The following is a 6,215-nucleotide window of genomic DNA, read 5'->3' on the forward strand; positions in this document are numbered from 1 at the left end:
TGCACACGAGCTGCAGGGAACCCCTGTTCATATCTAGGAGTCGTTCGTATGTCAGATGTCCTTAGCTAGGGGACTACCTGTATTGGTTTTTATGTTCCAAGAGTATCATAAAAGCCCCTGTGCACTTTGTTCTTTTTAAGCTTTGATAACACTTTTTAAGTCCACTGGGAAACTGTCCCATTACCTCGAATACAGATGAGATCACGTGACACCTAATGTCGAAAAGCATTGGATTGGTTATTTTTTCTTTACTATCATTTTAATTCCAATTCAGCATCTTGATTTCTGCAAATCTATTTGGGTTAATTACATTCATGTTACATATGTTTAATTTGCATCACATCGTACGTCACCAGCAGCTGAGGAATAGTAAATGCCAACTACGAATTTTCCAGTAGCTTAAAGGGATAAGAAAAGGTCAGAAGGCAGGGACATCATTGTTCTTTGTGTTAAATGAAATCACACAGGGTGAACCAAAGAAATGTAACTGAAATATATAACATGCATTGAAGAATAAAAAATGCTGAAAGTTAAATGTAAAAATGTTCTTACTTGTATCTGTCCCTGCTGTCCCTTATAAGGTTTTCTGTACTAGGTTCTAATTTCCAGCATGTTATGTACTTGTATTTTATAATGTTTTTGCAAGTCCTTACCATGAATTAGACTTTGGAAGAGGTATACAAAGCAATAGTACAAGTACTACTAATAATACTACTATATAAATTAATATACATGAAAATGAGAGGGAATAAACAGTTTTTTTTGACTTGATAATTAATTATTTTGTTGCTTTACATCATAATATAAAACACAAATTATTTATTATTACAATACACAGTCTGATGAAAATGCTCTTACCATTCTTTGGTCAGAGTCCTCACAAATTAAAGAGATTCTGTTCTGCAATATTGGCACCAATATCTTTTGGTGCAAAAGGTTAGTCTGTTGCAGTTTCCCAGTCTTTTTACCCCTAAAGAACCATTTCAAAATAGTACAGGTTTATGGGGAACCCTTACTAAAATCATAGGAAATTGATATAGAAAATACACCTTACAATGGCGGTCAGTGGAAAGAATGGCCCCCTTACAGATTTGGCGTCATGCTTTATCTAGTGGCATTGGCTACTACTTTCCATCACATTGGGGGGTCATAGAAAGCTCAAGAAACCTCCACCAACCTCTGGAGGAACCCTAGGGTTCCACAGAACCTTGGTTGAGAATGGCTGGTGAATAGCATAGAGGATTTCAGGACAGAGAGGTTAATATACAATGAATAGTACACTTTTACATACGTAGAAGAGGCAAGACATAGTAGTATTTTATTAAGGTAAGGATGTATGAGGGTTAAAGTTACTGAAAGTGTTAGTAGCTGGGTTACAGGAAGAGTATTGGGAGGGTTAAAGTTACAGGTAGAATAAGTGTGAGGTATAGTGTTGGGTTTACAGTAAGGTTATGAGGGTTAGAGCCACAGGGAGTTTTTGTATTAGCGTTTTAGGGATGCTAAGTGTGATAGTTAAGGATATAGGGAGGACAAGTTTGAGGATTAGGGTTCCATGGTGGGTTAGAGTAAGAGTTATCATGAGGGTTACTAATAGGGTTACAGGTAAAACTACAGTTACAGTGATAATTAGTGTGAGTGTTATCATGGAGGTTGTTAGGTTTATAAATGTGATGGTTAGGGTTACAGTGAGAAGAAGTTAGTGTAAGAATTAAGGTTTCAAGAAGGGTTAGAGTTAGAGCGAGGATTAGTGTTAGACCTAAAGGACAACTACTTTTGTATTATTGTCCTTTAAAATAATATCCTAAATAATTGGGCAGACAAAACAGTACAGGAACTAAACCCAAAGTAGCTGGTAGTGGGTTAACCAGTATTTGACTGCCCTAGATCTGGTTTATAAAATCGAAATGCTGTATATAGTTACATATGTGGTGGATGTAGTTAACACTAGGACATATTATGTGGTTTATCTTACTATGGGTTATGGGGAAATATGTTGATCCTTGTGATATTGTTTTTGTAGTGGTGACTTGATTCCAACAGATACGTACTGTTTAATTACAACTTGGCTGGTTTTGACTCGGGCTAAATTAGGTTATGTAAGTGAGAATTTTTAGTTCTCAAGAACTTTAATATGGTGGATGGGTTAATATATGGATTATTTGGTTCACCCATTATACTAAAATGGGGACACTGTTTTATTTACTTTTTGGTTGTTTATTGGACTTTATAGAGTTAATTGGGAGCTGGAGAGTGGTGGTGATGGACATATTGCACATAATGGCTCAGATTTGGAGATAATAGTTCTCATGAACCATGTAATACAACTTGTTTCATGATCAGGCTATGTATATGTTCACCAAAATTATGGTTTTTCTTAATTTATTAAATGCACCCTGTAGTGTTAAGTGTGCACAAGATATAATTGGTAATATAAGATGCACGTGGTTTTTGAATGTGTATCTTTTTCCTTGGAATATAGAAACATTTTTTCTTTTATGTTTTCTTGGGGTTGATTTTAATTGTTTTGTGAAATATAGATAAAAGAAATAAAATTAGCTCGATAGTAGCCCTATGAGATTCTGAATTGTAGATGGAGCGCCCTCTGTTGTTCTGCCCCATTTGTCCCACAACCTCTTGATATCTGAGGGGAGTCCTAAGAACCGGCAATTCTTTGAAACTTTGTGATTAATATATTTATATACACTATGTTATTCAACTATTGTTTATAATTTATTTATATGTACTCTTAATTGCAGAATCAAGTCCTCCTGAAGAAGTGGGCCAGTCCCACGAAACGCGTAGAGGCTTTGAGGTTGGTTGTTGGTTTTTAACCACATGCTATGTGTGTATATATATATTGTGACACCAAAGCAGGATTGGAGGTGGAAGGGAGATATATTTGCCCAGGATTCCACTTTTGTGTGAGGTATAATTGCCCAAGATTCCTCTCCTGTGTGAAGTAGCAGGTGGAAGACTCTCACCTGTGAGGTAATTAATGAAGAAACACTGAGGGTGGGGATATAACACAGAGCCAGGAGCTCAGTCGAGAGCCTAACTTGGAGAGACACAGACAGGGGTCTGTGCAGGCTCAGCTTAACTTGGAAAGACACAGACAGGGGTCTGTGCGGGCTCAGGTTGGCTTGAAGAGAAAAAGACAGGAGTTTTGTGTCAGTGCAGCTCTATTTGGAGAGAGCTCTGTTTGGAGACACAGCCAGGTGGACTGTGTGAATGAACTCAAACCTTAGTAAAAGGTTGCTGAAAGCTTGGTTTTGAGCTGACAGGGAGAAGCCCTCCAGCTGATAGACAGGGATGTTTGATGTATAGTAAGTGCCGGACAGGCAAGGTTTTCTTTTGCTGTTTTGTTATTTTATATGCAACCTTCAATAAACCTGGCTGCAAGCCAGCTTAACATTTATACCTCGGTGTGTGATATGAGTTGGATGAACCAGACAAGTGTCCTTTGACCCCAACAAAGGCGATTCTGAGCTCAACCCCTCACAATATATATATATATATATATATATATATATATATATATATATATACTATGCTTTGTATGTGTTATATACTGTTTTTTTTTAATTTGTATTAAAATTTGAATTTTATTATATGAAGTCATTGGTTACTGTGAATTTGATCCTAATAATGCCTTAAAAGTCCCTCTGTGCTTTCTCTTGCTTCTGTTTGTGAAATCATAAAGATTGACAGGTAGAGGTACCTTTTAATCATTCACCCTATTTGTAAACATTTAAAATATGAATTGAAGAATTGAAGAAAAAAAAAAGTAAGAGGAAAATAGGGGGGGATAAGGAGTTAAGAGTTACACAAGGGAGGGGAGGTAAGGGTTCCCTGCTTGAATTATACATGATTATAATCTAACCACTGATCCCATGTGTTGTTGAACTTGTTAAAGTTGTTTTTAAGAGTACAGGTCAATTTGTTGTTGACCATTATCCAGTTAAGTTGTTTTTGGTGAACTCAAGGGGAAGCACAGTAATATTTTTTATTGCTTCTTTTTATTGTGGGCCTGTCCTACTCTGATATTATACATTTAGCTGCAAAAGCTAGTTAAATATTGAATAGACTGGTTGCCATTTTTATTTTGCTTTTCAAAAAAAATTAAACTACTTTTACAAAGGGTGATGCAGACACACATACAAGAAAGGCAAATTAGGATGCGATGAATCTAATCACATAATATGCAGGCTCACAAAAGGATTCACAAACAAAAGACATATTCCTTGACACAGAAGGAACTGAATAAAATTAAAAGTGGCCAGACAAAATAGAAGTTAGCTTGAGTTAAGTGGTAGGGTAACCACTGGCCCAGTATTTCACTGGGTAGGCCCATAAAAGCAAAATACTGACCTATTAGATCCTATGAGAGGCTGGCATTGGGCTGGTCTTAAATGGCTAAGGGCACAGACACTCTCCCCCACTTCACCAGACCTTTTTTATAGTGAACCCCCAGGGAAAATAATTGGATCTGAACCCAATTGAGCATGCATTTCACTTGTTGAAGACTAAACTTTGGACAGAAAGGCCGACAAACAAACAGCAACTGAAAGCCTCTGCAGTAAAGGCCTGGCAGAGCATTAAAAAGGAAGAAACCCAGCATCTGGTGATGTCCATGAGTTCAAGACTACAGGCTGTCATTGCCAACAAAGGTTTTTTACCAAGTATTAGAAATTAACATTTTATTTTCAGCTTTTTAATTTGTCCAAGTACTTTTGAGCCCCTGAAATGAAGTGATTGTGTAAAAAAGGCTTTAGTTCCCCCACATTTTGTTCAATCCACTGAATTAAAGCTGAAAGTCGTTTGAGTTGTTTCATTTAAAATTAATTGTGGTAATGTACAGAACCAAAATAAGAAAAAAAGTTGTTTCTGTCCAAATATTTATGGACCTAACTGTAGAGGCTTTCATTAGGTAACCAAATAAAAGCTGCAAAGCTGGCATAGGAGAATATCCTTTAAGGGTGTATGTGTATATGTATGTATATTATATTATATATATATATATATATATATACTTTTTTTTTTTTTTGTATATGTGGTGTTACTTGTTCTATAGGTAGCAGAGGGTAAATGAGTAATTAAAGAGTTATTACATGGTTAAGGTTAAAGCTGGTGAGTAATATTATAACTAAGGAAAAAAGGTAATTTATTTTATTACAAGTCATGTAAAGTAAGAAAAAACAGTGACATCTTTAAGGTGAGTAAAATAAATATAAAATATTGCATGTAGTCTTTAATCTGACAACCAGATGGAGTTCCAGAATGCTCTCATTCCCATTTCCACCTGCCAAAAAGCCAATTTACAGAAATTCACAGAAGGTAAAATATATGCACAGAATTGGATGAATCACAGCAAGCATTCATCTCTTATAAGTCAGTTTAGAATAACTTTTCATTGAGAGACACCTGTGTCCCAGGAGAATACATTTTCTGTGCCGTCTCTTTAGCTAATCTATAGTGCTTTGGGAGCTCTTTACAACATGATCAATGTCTACTTGTTAAACAACATATAGATTTAAACGGTATGGTTTTAAAAAGGAGTAAACTATATAAAATGGAAATAACATTGATCTAAAACACTTCTAATTTAGTTTTGGAAAAAAACAATGTATTTGTTATTTGCATACACAAAAATTACTTATTTCTATGAAATATCCCGGCACAAGTTCTGGAGTGCACCTTCAATTTTTTTGCATTCTAATCTGAACGATTTACCACTTTCTGGTAATGCCGAGTACCAACATCCCCGTCCTACTGGACTATATGAGACATATTACCCAACAGTTAGGTGCAATATTTAAAGTAATGGGGTGCTCATATAAGCATCTCAAAGGAATTAATAGGGACTACGGGGTGTCTGCATTGTAGAGCTGCAGCCTGTTTTGTACCACTATGCAACTGACAGGTTTCTTTAGCCTCAAGTCGCAGCCATTGTGCATTGTTAAATAATGCACTTTGTACTTTTGTTCTGAGTGGTTTTGGATACAAAGCGACAGTCACTTCTGCTGAATCAAAGACTTCTGTATTTTTTCTTTATTTCTTTGCCCTAATTAATAGAACTGCCCCCTGTTGTCAGGTTCCCTTTCTTCCTACTGATTCTACGCAGCCAATACTGTGAACGAGTTCCCAGAAGTCTTTGCTGCCACTTCTTATTCATTACCCTGATTAAAGGAGAAATGTAGGGAATCAAATTAATGGCA

This window comes from Pyxicephalus adspersus, chromosome 5, assembly GCF_032062135.1.
Source record: "Pyxicephalus adspersus chromosome 5, UCB_Pads_2.0, whole genome shotgun sequence".
Lineage (NCBI taxonomy): Eukaryota > Metazoa > Chordata > Amphibia > Anura > Pyxicephalidae > Pyxicephalus > Pyxicephalus adspersus.